The sequence below is a fragment of the Anser anser genome (assembly GCF_964211835.1).
Source record: "Anser anser genome assembly, contig: HAP1_SCAFFOLD_163, whole genome shotgun sequence".
Taxonomy (NCBI): domain Eukaryota; kingdom Metazoa; phylum Chordata; class Aves; order Anseriformes; family Anatidae; genus Anser; species Anser anser.
The window spans coordinates 190163-205805 of NW_028153645.1; the positions used below are offsets into that span (position 1 = coordinate 190163).

The following is a 15643-nucleotide window of genomic DNA, read 5'->3' on the forward strand; positions in this document are numbered from 1 at the left end:
ACTGATTGTGGAGTCCCTTTTCCGCAAGTCACTAGCAGCGGTTTCTTCCGCAGAGGTTTTCCCAGAGCCGCTTCAAAGCTTCCCTCGCGGAGCTGGGGCGTCGCAGGGGGTCGTCAAAGCACGCACACACACACACACACACACACACACACACACACACACAGGCGTTGTTGTCCAAACAGAAAGTATTTACAACAAATTCGATAAGCGGTTTTCCTCTGCCAGCAGCAAATGCCTGAGGGCCCCTACAGCTTCACAAATCATAGCACAAAGAGCCTAAAGTTCCTCTAAAATTTAGGGAAATGATTCAAAATAGATCTGCTAGGGGAAAACGATCACTGGCGGCAGGGTACACAATACACGCGAGTCTCAGCTCTCCTCCGCAGGGTCATTGCCCACGCCCAAGTGCGACGCTGATGGCACCCGAACATTTGCTGTAGCAGGCAGCAGAGCCAGCAGCTCAGGGGAGCAATTTTAAAAACCAGGAGGCACTTAAACCAACCCTTAATTGACCCAGTTACTGCAGGAGAGTCCCGACTACTCGCCCTGGAGTCCTACTGTCACCAGCAAAAAGCACCAACCAAAGCTTGGGGGAACTTTGGTACAGCACAAGAGAAGGGAGTGGGGGTAGCGTAGCCGTATCGCAGAGCTGCTGCTTTTCACACCATTTTATCATCCCTGATAATTGAAAGTAAGGCCGGGTGGGCTGACCCCACCACCACCACTCCTGGCAGCATGTTTGGTCCACAACGCTAGAATAATTATTTTGCTCCCTCCCGTCCCTACAGCTTCATCATCTGAAAAGATTACAGTCAAAACAATGGCATACACAAATAAAAGTCAAGAGTTGACATAGTAACTCCGGGATTTGGGTATCAACTGTCCGAGAAATCAGAACACCCAGGCTTCACAATGTGCCCAACATCGAGCTGTGCCAAGGGGGGGCGGAAGGAAGAAGCTTTCCGTTTAAGCCTTCAGAGCATCGCTCCATCACTACGTCAATTCACAGCCACCACAGCGTGCCGATGGACATCTTTCTGTGCCAAAAGAAACAAGTGTTTTGTCCTCTTGATATCAAAGGTAGCCACCTATACTTACGGAACTATGCACAAGACCTTAACTCTGACCAGCAGGAAAACTTAGGACAACTGAGTGCAGATCCTGCCAATTTCTACCAGTTCCAACTGTGCTTTAAGTCTCATTGCAAAGCCTCAGTTAGAAAAAGGATCACCTCAGGGTATCCAACAAGAAGAAGAGTTGTTTTTTTTTTTTTTTTTTTTTTTTTTTTTTTTTAATATACCATAGGACTATGCAGTTCAATCATCAATCATCTTGGAAAGCTCAAGGAGGAGGTCATCCTCATCCTTCCCTGGGTCCAAGTCGAGCTCGGCTTCCAGTATGCCGTCTGAGAGTTCCCAAAGTAGCATCTCTAAATCCTCGTCCACAGATACGGGCGCGTTGCCTGTGGAACTCAGCCGGCGTGTCCTTGCTTCTTCTAGCTGGGAAGAAGCTGAAGTCGAGCTTGAGAACTCCATTGGCTCCACGGATTCTGCCTGGCTTCCAAGATGTGCTTGAGGTCTTGGCAGAGCAAGGAAGAGAACAATCAGTATATGCCATTTCTTAACGGGAAATCCCTTTTCTGCAAACCGGCTCTTAAAACCGTAGCCAACCCCTCCTGCACTTCAATCTTACCCAGGGATTGTTATTCAATTAACCCAGGGCTACATTTAGAGCCCAATATATTAGCAGGTACATTTTTCAGTTTGGGGGTTTCTCTGTGAAGCCAGAGCACCCGGAGTCTAGCAAAGATGGGAAACCAACATGGCCTCCCGGAAGCCCAGTGTCCGAGAACTACATCTCCCGGCATGCTCTGGGAAAACAATATGGACTCCCGGAAACCCGGTGGCCAAGAACTACATTTCCCAGCACCCCTCAGAAAATTGAGCCTCGCACCTTGCCGTAGGACGCCATTTTTTGCTCTGTTACATTACCGGTTTCGTGTTTATGGAGGGTTTTCCCGCCGTTTTGGGGGGTTTCCCCTCAATTTCGGGTTTTCAGCTCTCCATTTCAGAGTTCTTCCCCGCAATTTTGGGGTTCCTTCCCCTAATTTGGTGCTTCGCCCCCCCCCCACTTTTGGGGTTCCCCCTCCATTTTGGGGATTCCCCCCAATTCCAAGCCCCCCACAATTTTGGAGGCCCCCACCATCCTTTCTTGGCCTGCCACCCTAATATTAAGGTTCATTCCCCCAACGCTGGGGTTCTCACCACATGTTTGAGGTTCCTTCCCTTAATTTGGGGCTTAGCTCCCCGGGATCTGGGGCTTTAACCCCAATTTTGGGGGTCCCCCCCAAGTTTGGGGATTCCTCCCCAGGTCTGGGGGGGGTCCACATTCAATTCTGGAATTTCACACTTCCATTTAAGTCTTCTTCCCCCCAATTTGGGGGTTCACCCACCCAATTTTGGGGGTTCCTCCCCTAATTTGGGGGGACCCGACCAATTTTGGGGGTCCCCCCCAATTGTAGAGTCCCCCACCCTCCTTTTTTGGGTTCCCCCCTAATATTAAAGAGTTCTTCTGCCCAATTTTGGGGGACCCCACAATTTGGCCGTTCCTTCCCCTAACTTTGGGCTTCAACCCTTCGATTTTGGGGGGGGCTCCCCCCCTCTTATTTTGGCCTTCCGCCCTAATATTAGGCCTAACCCCTAAGAACCTTGACCCCTAAGCCTATGGCAACCACGGATCTAACCCTAACCCCTACCCCAACAAACCCTAGAAACCCTAACCCTAAAAACCCTTGCAGCCCTAACCCGATAAAATTTACCACACTAAACCCCTGAAGACTGTTCTGGGGGGTCCACATTCAATTCTGGAATTTCACACTTCCATTTAAGTCTTCTTCCCCCCAATTTGGGGGTTCTCCCACCCAATTTTGGGGGTTCCTCCCCTAATTTGGGGGGGACACAACCGATTTTAGAGTCCCCCACCCTCCTTTTTTGGGTTCCCCCCTAATATTAAAAGTTCTTCCGCCCAATTTTGGGGGACCCCACAATTTGGCCGTTCCTTCCCCTAACTTGGGGCTTCAACCCTTCAATTTTGGGGGGGGCTCCCACCCTCTTATTTTGGCCTTCCGCCCTAATATTAGGCCTAACCCCTAAGAACCTTGACCCCTAAGCCTATGGCAACCACGGATCTAACCCTAACCCCTACCCCAACAAACCCTAGAAACCCTAACCCTAAAAACCCTTACAGCCCTAACCCGATAAAATTTACCACACTAAACCCCTGAAGACTGTTCTGGGGGGTCCACATTCAATTCTGGAATTTCACACTTCCATTTAAGTGTTCTGCCCCCCCAATATGGGGGTTCGCCCACCCAATTTTGGGGGTTCCTCCCCTAATTGGGGGGGACACAACCAATTTTGGGGGGGACACAACCAATTTGGGGGGGACACAACCAATTTGGGGGGGTCCCCCCAATTTTAGAGTCCTCCACCCTCCTTTTTTGGCCTTCTCCCCAATATTAAGAGCTCTTCCGCCCAATTTTGGGGGACCCCACAATTTTGACGTTTCTTCCCCTAAATTGGGGCTTCGACCCTTCAATTTTGGGGGGGGCTCCCCCCTTAGTTTGGCCTTCCACCCTAATATTGGGCCTTACCCCTAAGAACCCTGACCCCTAACACTACGGCTCCCACGGATCTAACCCTAACCCCTACCCCAAAAAACCCTAGAAACCCTAACCCTAAAAACCCTTACAGTCCTAACCCGATAAAATTTACCACACTAGACCTACGCCTAAAAGCCCTAACCCTAAAAATTAAGACCCTCTAAACCCTAACCCAAAACGTAAAGATTCTCAAAGCCCTAACGCTGGAGACCCTAACCTTAAAAAAAAAAAAATAAGACCTTAAAACCCTAACCCTAAATACCTGACCATAACTAAAACCCTAAGACCCTAACCCTAAAAACCCTATCAACACTAAAACCACAAAATACTTTAAAACCTTAACACACTAACCCCCAAACCCTAACCCTTATAACTCCAACCCTAACAACCTTAAAATCCTAACCCTAAACCCTGGAAACCCTAACCCTGAAACCCAACCCTAGTGCCTTAGCCCTGAAACCTTAAAACCCTAACACCTTATTAGAAACACTCTGTAACCAATACCATAGGCTCAGGCAAGTATCTCAGTGAGGTAGCATTTTTATTCACGATTGCAATGGCAGGCGTCCCACAAGCCACCTACTAGTTCCATAACACAGTTTATATAATTTTTTTTTTCCTCTCGGTGACCAGGACCCTCCCCAGTTTCCCCATTGACTGGGTAATCCATGTTCACAATCTATCCAGTGCTTCACAGAAAATACACAGCTGCTGGCCTGTTACTAGTCAATTTTATTTTTTTTCTTGACTGTTTTCCTCTTTGAGGTGGTAATGTTTCTTACACCGTGATTTCCACCCAATTGCTCTAAGGATTCTGGTTGTCTGCATTTTACAAGGTTGTCTGTTAAGCTTTCTTATCACTGCAAGCATATATCAATACCACCTTCCTTCCCTCTAAACGATGTAACTCTGTGCAAAAACATTTTTATTCCCACAACCTTGATCCCCTTACCCTAAAATCCTTATTCTCTTTAACCCTAACAACTCTAACCACAACCCTAACCCTTCATATCAACCCCCCGACGCTAATGACACTGACTAATGATCCAAACCCCAAACCCCAGGCAACCAACAAAGAAACAGACACAAAGCTGAAAACTACAAAAAAGGCAAAACCCTGGATACAGACCCCAAATCACAAACACGCTACCAAAATGCTACAGAAAAGCCCCAGACGCAGGCCCCAAGCACTACAGCTAGGCCCCAGAAGCTCTAGACACATCCCAAAGCCAAAATGCGATCCCCAAACACTACAGAAAAGCCCCCAAACACCAGACACAGGCTGCAGAAGTCTACAAGCGGGCCCCAGCCACACCCGGATGCAGACCCCAACTGTCCACAAGCAGCTCCCAACCCACCCCCCCCATGAACTGGACCCCCCCCCCCCCACCACCCAGATGCATGCCCCAGGCCCCAGGCCCCAGCCCCAGCCCCCACACCCCAGACTCAGGCCCCAAAGGTGTACAACCAGCTCCCAACTGCCCCCCTCAAAGGGAGGCCCCAAAGCCTGCCAGAGGACCCTAGAGCGTACAAGCAGCTCCCAACCCCCCCGGCACAGGCCCCAACCCCCCCCCGGACACAGGCCCCAAAGGTGTACAAGCAACTCCCCATCCTCCCCAGAGGCACGCCCCAAAGGTGTACAAACAGCCCCAACCCCCCAAGACCCAGACCCCGACAGCGTAGAAGCAGCTCCCAACCCCATGCCCCCAAGGCACATGCCTCAACCCCTCCCCCAAGGCAGGCCCTAACAGTGTACAAGCAGCTCCCACCCCCCCCCCAGACGCAGGCCCCAAAGGTGTACAAGCAGGCCCCTACAGTATACAAGCAGCTCACAACCACCCCCCCAAAGGCAGGCCCCAACCCCCTCCAGATGCAAGCCCGAAAGGTTAAAACCAGCTCCAACCCCCCAACCCCCCCCGCCCCGCGCAGACGCAGGCCCCAAAGGTGTACAAGCAGTTCCCAACCCCTCCAAGGCAGGCCCCAAAAGTGTACAGGCAGGCCCCTACAGTGTAGAAACGCTCCAACCCCCCCCGCTTCCACCTCGAGGGAGGCCCTCCCCCCCCAGTATACACGAAGCTCCCAACCCCCTCTCAGAGGAATGCCTAAAAAAGTATACAAGCAGCTCCTAACACCCCCCCCCCCCCCAAAGAGGCAGTCCCCAAAGGTGTACAAGCAATCCCTCAAATCCCTTAGGTGTACAAGCAGGCCCTTCAAATCCCTTAGCCCCTGCGCCAGCTTTATTGATGGCAGAACAGTGCTCGGTTTGAACACGGAGAGGGAAAGCGAGGGGAAGGTGGCCGAAGCCGGCCGCAGTCTCTGAGCTCTCCTCCTCCTGATTGTTTTCTCTCAAAGCCATTTCTGTCTGTGTGCGGGCACCCGGAGCCGGCAGAAGTCCCCGTGAAGTCCTTCGGCAGGACGGAGGGCTGCGTGGGCTCCAGTGAGAGAGGGAGTTAGGAGAATCTTATCAAGTAGAGATAGAGCGCTGACGGCGTTAAACTAGGATGCTACTTAGCGTCTTTGCTAACTATGGTGCATTGTGCCAATTAACTAAAGCAAGAAGCCTTGGGCCCCTTACCAAGGTCAGTCTCCTAATAAGAGAGTGAGCCTGTCTTAAGAAACTGGGAGAAACTGGTCCTGCAGATGGACAAGAGCCAAGGAGCAACTGAGTCTGTGCAAAGACAAGAGGTCAACTAGCGGTGACGAGGAAGAGTCATCAATCTTCATGCCCACGACCTCCCGTGCTGCCCAGCGCTGAATAAACATACCTACTTTACAATCTCACTGATTGTGGAGTCCCTTTTCCGCAAGTCACTAGCAGCGGTTTCTTCCGCAGAGGTTTTCCCAGAGCCGCTTCAAAGCTTCCCTCGCGGAGCTGGGGCGTCGCAGGGGGTCGTCAAAGCACGCACACACACACACACACACACACACACACACACACACACAGGCGTTGTTGTCCAAACAGAAAGTATTTACAACAAATTCGATAAGCGGTTTTCCTCTGCCAGCAGCAAATGCCTGAGGGCCCCTACAGCTTCACAAATCATAGCACAAAGAGCCTAAAGTTCCTCTAAAATTTAGGGAAATGATTCAAAATAGATCTGCTAGGGGAAAACGATCACTGGCGGCAGGGTACACAATACACGCGAGTCTCAGCTCTCCTCCGCAGGGTCATTGCCCACGCCCAAGTGCGACGCTGATGGCACCCGAACATTTGCTGTAGCAGGCAGCAGAGCCAGCAGCTCAGGGGAGCAATTTTAAAAACCAGGAGGCACTTAAACCAACCCTTAATTGACCCAGTTACTGCAGGAGAGTCCCGACTACTCGCCCTGGAGTCCTACTGTCACCAGCAAAAAGCACCAACCAAAGCTTGGGGGAACTTTGGTACAGCACAAGAGAAGGGAGTGGGGGTAGCGTAGCCGTATCGCAGAGCTGCTGCTTTTCACACCATTTTATCATCCCTGATAATTGAAAGTAAGGCCGGGTGGGCTGACCCCACCACCACCACTCCTGGCAGCATGTTTGGTCCACAACGCTAGAATAATTATTTTGCTCCCTCCCGTCCCTACAGCTTCATCATCTGAAAAGATTACAGTCAAAACAATGGCATACACAAATAAAAGTCAAGAGTTGACATAGTAACTCCGGGATTTGGGTATCAACTGTCCGAGAAATCAGAACACCCAGGCTTCACAATGTGCCCAACATCGAGCTGTGCCAAGGGGGGGCGGAAGGAAGAAGCTTTCCGTTTAAGCCTTCAGAGCATCGCTCCATCACTACGTCAATTCACAGCCACCACAGCGTGCCGATGGACATCTTTCTGTGCCAAAAGAAACAAGTGTTTTTTCCTCTTGATATCAAAGGTAGCCACCTATACTTACGGAACTATGCACAAGACCTTAACTCTGACCAGCAGGAAAACTTAGGACAACTGAGTGCAGATCCTGCCAATTTCTACCAGTTCCAACTGTGCTTTAAGTCTCATTGCAAAGCCTCAGTTAGAAAAAGGATCACCTCAGGGTATCCAACAAGAAGAAGAGTTGTTTTTTTTTGGTTTTTTTTTTTTTTTTTTTTTTTTTTTTTTTTTTTTTTAATATACCATAGGACTATGCAGTTCAATCATCAATCATCTTGGAAAGCTCAAGGAGGAGGTCATCCTCATCCTTCCCTGGGTCCAAGTCGAGCTCGGCTTCCAGTATGCCGTCTGAGAGTTCCCAAAGTAGCATCTCTAAATCCTCGTCCACAGATACGGGCGCGTTGCCTGTGGAACTCAGCCGGCGTGTCCTTGCTTCTTCTAGCTGGGAAGAAGCTGAAGTCGAGCTTGAGAACTCCATTGGCTCCACGGATTCTGCCTGGCTTCCAAGATGTGCTTGAGGTCTTGGCAGAGCAAGGAAGAGAACAATCAGTATATGCCATTTCTTAACGGGAAATCCCTTTTCTGCAAACCGGCTCTTAAAACCGTAGCCAACCCCTCCTGCACTTCAATCTTACCCAGGGATTGTTATTCAATTAACCCAGGGCTACATTTAGAGCCCAATATATTAGCAGGTACATTTTTCAGTTTGGGGGTTTCTCTGTGAAGCCAGAGCACCCGGAGTCTAGCAAAGATGGGAAACCAACATGGCCTCCCGGAAGCCCAGTGTCCGAGAACTACATCTCCCGGCATGCTCTGGGAAAACAATATGGACTCCCGGAAACCCGGTGGCCAAGAACTACATTTCCCAGCACCCCTCAGAAAATTGAGCCTCGCACCTTGCCGTAGGACGCCATTTTTTGCTCTGTTACATTACCGGTTTCGTGTTTATGGAGGGTTTTCCCGCCGTTTTGGGGGGTTTCCCCTCAATTTCGGGTTTTCAGCTCTCCATTTCAGAGTTCTTCCCCGCAATTTTGGGGTTCCTTCCCCTAATTTGGTGCTTCGCCCCCCCCCACTTTTGGGGTTCCCCCTCCATTTTGGGGATTCCCCCCAATTCCAAGCCCCCCACAATTTTGGAGGCCCCCACCATCCTTTCTTGGCCTGCCACCCTAATATTAAGGTTCATTCCCCCAACGCTGGGGTTCTCACCACATGTTTGAGGTTCCTTCCCTTAATTTGGGGCTTAGCTCCCCGGGATCTGGGGCTTTAACCCCAATTTTGGGGGTCCCCCCCAAGTTTGGGGATTCCTCCCCAGGTCTGGGGGGGGTCCACATTCAATTCTGGAATTTCACACTTCCATTTAAGTCTTCTTCCCCCCAATTTGGGGGTTCACCCACCCAATTTTGGGGGTTCCTCCCCTAATTTGGGGGGACCCGACCAATTTTGGGGGTCCCCCCCAATTGTAGAGTCCCCCACCCTCCTTTTTTGGGTTCCCCCCTAATATTAAAGAGTTCTTCTGCCCAATTTTGGGGGACCCCACAATTTGGCCGTTCCTTCCCCTAACTTTGGGCTTCAACCCTTCGATTTTGGGGGGGGCTCCCCCCCTCTTATTTTGGCCTTCCGCCCTAATATTAGGCCTAACCCCTAAGAACCTTGACCCCTAAGCCTATGGCAACCACGGATCTAACCCTAACCCCTACCCCAACAAACCCTAGAAACCCTAACCCTAAAAACCCTTGCAGCCCTAACCCGATAAAATTTACCACACTAAACCCCTGAAGACTGTTCTGGGGGGTCCACATTCAATTCTGGAATTTCACACTTCCATTTAAGTCTTCTTCCCCCCAATTTGGGGGTTCTCCCACCCAATTTTGGGGGTTCCTCCCCTAATTTGGGGGGGACACAACCGATTTTAGAGTCCCCCACCCTCCTTTTTTGGGTTCCCCCCTAATATTAAAAGTTCTTCCGCCCAATTTTGGGGGACCCCACAATTTTGACGTTCCTTCCCCTAACTTGGGGCTTCAACCCTTCAATTTTGGGGGGGGCTCCCACCCTCTTATTTTGGCCTTCCGCCCTAATATTAGGCCTAACCCCTAAGAACCTTGACCCCTAAGCCTATGGCAACCACGGATCTAACCCTAACCCCTACCCCAACAAACCCTAGAAACCCTAACCCTAAAAACCCTTACAGCCCTAACCCGATAAAATTTACCACACTAAACCCCTGAAGACTGTTCTGGGGGGTCCACATTCAATTCTGGAATTTCACACTTCCATTTAAGTGTTCTGCCCCCCCAATATGGGGGTTCGCCCACCCAATTTTGGGGGTTCCTCCCCTAATTGGGGGGGACACAACCAATTTTGGGGGGGACACAACCAATTTGGGGGGGACACAACCAATTTGGGGGGGTCCCCCCAATTTTAGAGTCCTCCACCCTCCTTTTTTGGGTTTCCCCCAATATTAAGAGCTCTTCCGCCCAATTTTGGGGGACCCCACAATTTTGACATTTCTTCCCCTAAATTGGGGCTTCGACCCTTCAATTTTGGGGGGGGCTCCCCCCTTAGTTTGGCCTTCCACCCTAATATTGGGCCTTACCCCTAAGAACCCTGACCCCTAACACTACGGCTCCCACGGATCTAACCCTAACCCCTACCCCAAAAAACCCTAGAAACCCTAACCCTAAAAACCCTTACAGTCCTAACCCGATAAAATTTACCACACTAGACCTACGCCTAAAAGCCCTAACCCTAAAAATTAAGACCCTCTAAACCCTAACCCAAAACGTAAAGATTCTCAAAGCCCTAACGCTGGAGACCCTAACCTTAAAAAAAAAAAAATAAGACCTTAAAACCCTAACCCTAAATACCTGACCATAACTAAAACCCTAAGACCCTAACCCTAAAAACCCTATCAACACTAAAACCACAAAATACTTTAAAACCTTAACACACTAACCCCCAAACCCTAACCCTTATAACTCCAACCCTAACAACCTTAAAATCCTAACCCTAAACCCTGGAAACCCTAACCCTGAAACCCAACCCTAGTGCCTTAGCCCTGAAACCTTAAAACCCTAACACCTTATTAGAAACACTCTGTAACCAATACCATAGGCTCAGGCAAGTATCTCAGTGAGGTAGCATTTTTATTCACGATTGCAATGGCAGGCGTCCCACAAGCCACCTACTAGTTCCATAACACAGTTTATATAATTTTTTTTTTCCTCTCGGTGACCAGGACCCTCCCCAGTTTCCCCATTGACTGGGTAATCCATGTTCACAATCTATCCAGTGCTTCACAGAAAATACACAGCTGCTGGCCTGTTACTAGTCAATTTTATTTTTTTTCTTGACTGTTTTCCTCTTTGAGGTGGTAATGTTTCTTACACCGTGATTTCCACCCAATTGCTCTAAGGATTCTGGTTGTCTGCATTTTACAAGGTTGTCTGTTAAGCTTTCTTATCACTGCAAGCATATATCAATACCACCTTCCTTCCCTCTAAACGATGTAACTCTGTGCAAAAACATTTTTATTCCCACAACCTTGATCCCCTTACCCTAAAATCCTTATTCTCTTTAACCCTAACAACTCTAACCACAACCCTAACCCTTCATATCAACCCCCCGACGCTAATGACACTGACTAATGATCCAAACCCCAAACCCCAGGCAACCAACAAAGAAACAGACACAAAGCTGAAAACTACAAAAAAGGCAAAACCCTGGATACAGACCCCAAATCACAAACACGCTACCAAAATGCTACAGAAAAGCCCCAGACGCAGGCCCCAAGCACTACAGCTAGGCCCCAGAAGCTCTAGACACATCCCAAAGCCAAAATGCGATCCCCAAACACTACAGAAAAGCCCCCAAACACCAGACACAGGCTGCAGAAGTCTACAAGCGGGCCCCAGCCACACCCGGATGCAGACCCCAACTGTCCACAAGCAGCTCCCAACCCACCCCCCCCATGAACTGGACCCCCCCCCCCCCACCACCCAGATGCATGCCCCAGGCCCCAGGCCTCAGCCCCAGCCCCCACACCCCAGACTCAGGCCCCAAAGGTGTACAACCAGCTCCCAACTGCCCCCCTCAAAGGGAGGCCCCAAAGCCTGCCAGAGGACCCTAGAGCGTACAAGCAGCTCCCAACCCCCCCGGCACAGGCCCCAACCCCCCCCCGGACACAGGCCCCAAAGGTGTACAAGCAACTCCCCATCCTCCCCAGAGGCACGCCCCAAAGGTGTACAAACAGCCCCAACCCCCCAAGACCCAGACCCCGACAGCGTAGAAGCAGCTCCCAACCCCATGCCCCCAAGGCACATGCCTCAACCCCTCCCCCAAGGCAGGCCCTAACAGTGTACAAGCAGCTCCCACCCCCCCCCCAGACGCAGGCCCCAAAGGTGTACAAGCAGGCCCCTACAGTATACAAGCAGCTCACAACCACCCCCCCAAAGGCAGGCCCCAACCCCCTCCAGATGCAAGCCCGAAAGGTTAAAACCAGCTCCAACCCCCCAACCCCCCCCGCCCCGCGCAGACGCAGGCCCCAAAGGTGTACAAGCAGTTCCCAACCCCTCCAAGGCAGGCCCCAAAAGTGTACAGGCAGGCCCCTACAGTGTAGAAACGCTCCAACCCCCCCCGCTTCCACCTCGAGGGAGGCCCTCCCCCCCCAGTATACACGAAGCTCCCAACCCCCTCTCAGAGGAATGCCTAAAAAAGTATACAAGCAGCTCCTAACACCCCCCCCCCCCCAAAGAGGCAGTCCCCAAAGGTGTACAAGCAATCCCTCAAATCCCTTAGGTGTACAAGCAGGCCCTTCAAATCCCTTAGCCCCTGCGCCAGCTTTATTGATGGCAGAACAGTGCTCGGTTTGAACACGGAGAGGGAAAGCGAGGGGAAGGTGGCCGAAGCCGGCCGCAGTCTCTGAGCTCTCCTCCTCCTGATTGTTTTCTCTCAAAGCCATTTCTGTCTGTGTGCGGGCACCCGGAGCCGGCAGAAGTCCCCGTGAAGTCCTTCGGCAGGACGGAGGGCTGCGTGGGCTCCAGTGAGAGAGGGAGTTAGGAGAATCTTATCAAGTAGAGATAGAGCGCTGACGGCGTTAAACTAGGATGCTACTTAGCGTCTTTGCTAACTATGGTGCATTGTGCCAATTAACTAAAGCAAGAAGCCTTGGGCCCCTTACCAAGGTCAGTCTCCTAATAAGAGAGTGAGCCTGTCTTAAGAAACTGGGAGAAACTGGTCCTGCAGATGGACAAGAGCCAAGGAGCAACTGAGTCTGTGCAAAGACAAGAGGTCAACTAGCGGTGACGAGGAAGAGTCATCAATCTTCATGCCCACGACCTCCCGTGCTGCCCAGCGCTGAATAAACATACCTACTTTACAATCTCACTGATTGTGGAGTCCCTTTTCCGCAAGTCACTAGCAGCGGTTTCTTCCGCAGAGGTTTTCCCAGAGCCGCTTCAAAGCTTCCCTCGCGGAGCTGGGGCGTCGCAGGGGGTCGTCAAAGCACGCACACACACACACACACACACACACACACAGGCGTTGTTGTCCAAACAGAAAGTATTTACAACAAATTCGACAAGCGGTTTTCCTCTGCCAGCAGCAAATGCCTGAGGGCCCCTACAGCTTCACAAATCATAGCACAAAGAGCCTAAAGTTCCTCTAAAATTTAGGGAAATGATTCAAAATAGATCTGCTAGGGGAAAACGATCACTGGCGGCAGGGTACACAATACACGCGAGTCTCAGCTCTCCTCCGCAGGGTCATTGCCCACGCCCAAGTGCGACGCTGATGGCACCCGAACATTTGCTGTAGCAGGCAGCAGAGCCAGCAGCTCAGGGGAGCAATTTTAAAAACCAGGAGGCACTTAAACCAACCCTTAATTGACCCAGTTACTGCAGGAGAGTCCCGACTACTCGCCCTGGAGTCCTACTGTCACCAGCAAAAAGCACCAACCAAAGCTTGGGGGAACTTTGGTACAGCACAAGAGAAGGGAGTGGGGGTAGCGTAGCCGTATCGCAGAGCTGCTGCTTTTCACACCATTTTATCATCCCTGATAATTGAAAGTAAGGCCGGGTGGGCTGACCCCACCACCACCACTCCTGGCAGCATGTTTGGTCCACAACGCTAGAATAATTATTTTGCTCCCTCCCGTCCCTACAGCTTCATCATCTGAAAAGATTACAGTCAAAACAATGGCATACACAAATAAAAGTCAAGAGTTGACATAGTAACTCCGGGATTTGGGTATCAACTGTCCGAGAAATCAGAACACCCAGGCTTCACAATGTGCCCAACATCGAGCTGTGCCAAGGGGGGGCGGAAGGAAGAAGCTTTCCGTTTAAGCCTTCAGAGCATCGCTCCATCACTACGTCAATTCACAGCCACCACAGCGTGCCGATGGACATCTTTCTGTGCCAAAAGAAACAAGTGTTTTGTCCTCTTGATATCAAAGGTAGCCACCTATACTTACGGAACTATGCACAAGACCTTAACTCTGACCAGCAGGAAAACTTAGGACAACTGAGTGCAGATCCTGCCAATTTCTACCAGTTCCAACTGTGCTTTAAGTCTCATTGCAAAGCCTCAGTTAGAAAAAGGATCACCTCAGGGTATCCAACAAGAAGAAGAGTTGTTTTTTTTTTTTTTTTTTTTTTTTTTTTTTTTTAATATACCATAGGACTATGCAGTTCAATCATCAATCATCTTGGAAAGCTCAAGGAGGAGGTCATCCTCATCCTTCCCTGGGTCCAAGTCGAGCTCGGCTTCCAGTATGCCGTCTGAGAGTTCCCAAAGTAGCATCTCTAAATCCTCGTCCACAGATACGGGCGCGTTGCCTGTGGAACTCAGCCGGCGTGTCCTTGCTTCTTCTAGCTGGGAAGAAGCTGAAGTCGAGCTTGAGAACTCCATTGGCTCCACGGATTCTGCCTGGCTTCCAAGATGTGCTTGAGGTCTTGGCAGAGCAAGGAAGAGAACAATCAGTATATGCCATTTCTTAACGGGAAATCCCTTTTCTGCAAACCGGCTCTTAAAACCGTAGCCAACCCCTCCTGCACTTCAATCTTACCCAGGGATTGTTATTCAATTAACCCAGGGCTACATTTAGAGCCCAATATATTAGCAGGTACATTTTTCAGTTTGGGGGTTTCTCTGTGAAGCCAGAGCACCCGGAGTCTAGCAAAGATGGGAAACCAACATGGCCTCCCGGAAGCCCAGTGTCCGAGAACTACATCTCCCGGCATGCTCTGGGAAAACAATATGGACTCCCGGAAACCCGGTGGCCAAGAACTACATTTCCCAGCACCCCTCAGAAAATTGAGCCTCGCACCTTGCCGTAGGACGCCATTTTTTGCTCTGTTACATTACCGGTTTCGTGTTTATGGAGGGTTTTCCCGCCGTTTTGGGGGGTTTCCCCTCAATTTCGGGTTTTCAGCTCTCCATTTCAGAGTTCTTCCCCGCAATTTTGGGGTTCCTTCCCCTAATTTGGTGCTTCGCCCCCCCCCCACTTTTGGGGTTCCCCCTCCATTTTGGGGATTCCCCCCAATTCCAAGCCCCCCACAATTTTGGAGGCCCCCACCATCCTTTCTTGGCCTGCCACCCTAATATTAAGGTTCATTCCCCCAACGCTGGGGTTCTCACCACATGTTTGAGGTTCCTTCCCTTAATTTGGGGCTTAGCTCCCCGGGATCTGGGGCTTTAACCCCAATTTTGGGGGTCCCCCCCAAGTTTGGGGATTCCTCCCCAGGTCTGGGGGGGGTCCACATTCAATTCTGGAATTTCACACTTCCATTTAAGTCTTCTTCCCCCCAATTTGGGGGTTCACCCACCCAATTTTGGGGGTTCCTCCCCTAATTTGGGGGGACCCGACCAATTTTGGGGGTCCCCCCCAATTGTAGAGTCCCCCACCCTCCTTTTTTGGGTTCCCCCCTAATATTAAAGAGTTCTTCTGCCCAATTTTGGGGGACCCCACAATTTGGCCGTTCCTTCCCCTAACTTTGGGCTTCAACCCTTCGATTTTGGGGGGGGCTCCCCCCCTCTTATTTTGGCCTTCCGCCCTAATATTAGGCCTAACCCCTAAGAACCTTGACCCCTAAGCCTATGGCAACCACGGATCTAACCCTAACCCCTACCCC

The 15643-nt window shown here is 50.7% G+C and overlaps 3 long non-coding RNA genes across 3 annotated transcripts; all 3 read right to left on the bottom strand.

Annotated features, from left to right (window-relative positions):
* Positions 1–738: 738 nt before the first annotated feature.
* Positions 739–2528, bottom strand: LOC310891695. The gene is made up of 2 exons (XR_014577678.1): positions 1693–2528; positions 739–1578 (listed from the first exon to the last, which is right to left on the bottom strand). It is a non-coding gene; the product is annotated as an uncharacterized lncRNA (long non-coding RNA).
* Positions 2529–7179: 4651 nt separating this feature from the next.
* Positions 7180–8580, bottom strand: LOC310891701. Its single transcript, XR_014577685.1, has 2 exons — positions 8150–8580; positions 7180–8035 (listed from the first exon to the last, which is right to left on the bottom strand). It is a non-coding gene; the product is annotated as an uncharacterized lncRNA (long non-coding RNA).
* A 5043-nt stretch (positions 8581–13623) lies between these two features.
* On the bottom strand, positions 13624–15413 carry LOC310891696. The gene is made up of 2 exons (XR_014577679.1): positions 14578–15413; positions 13624–14463 (listed from the first exon to the last, which is right to left on the bottom strand). It is a non-coding gene; the product is annotated as an uncharacterized lncRNA (long non-coding RNA).
* Positions 15414–15643: the final 230 nt, after the last annotated feature.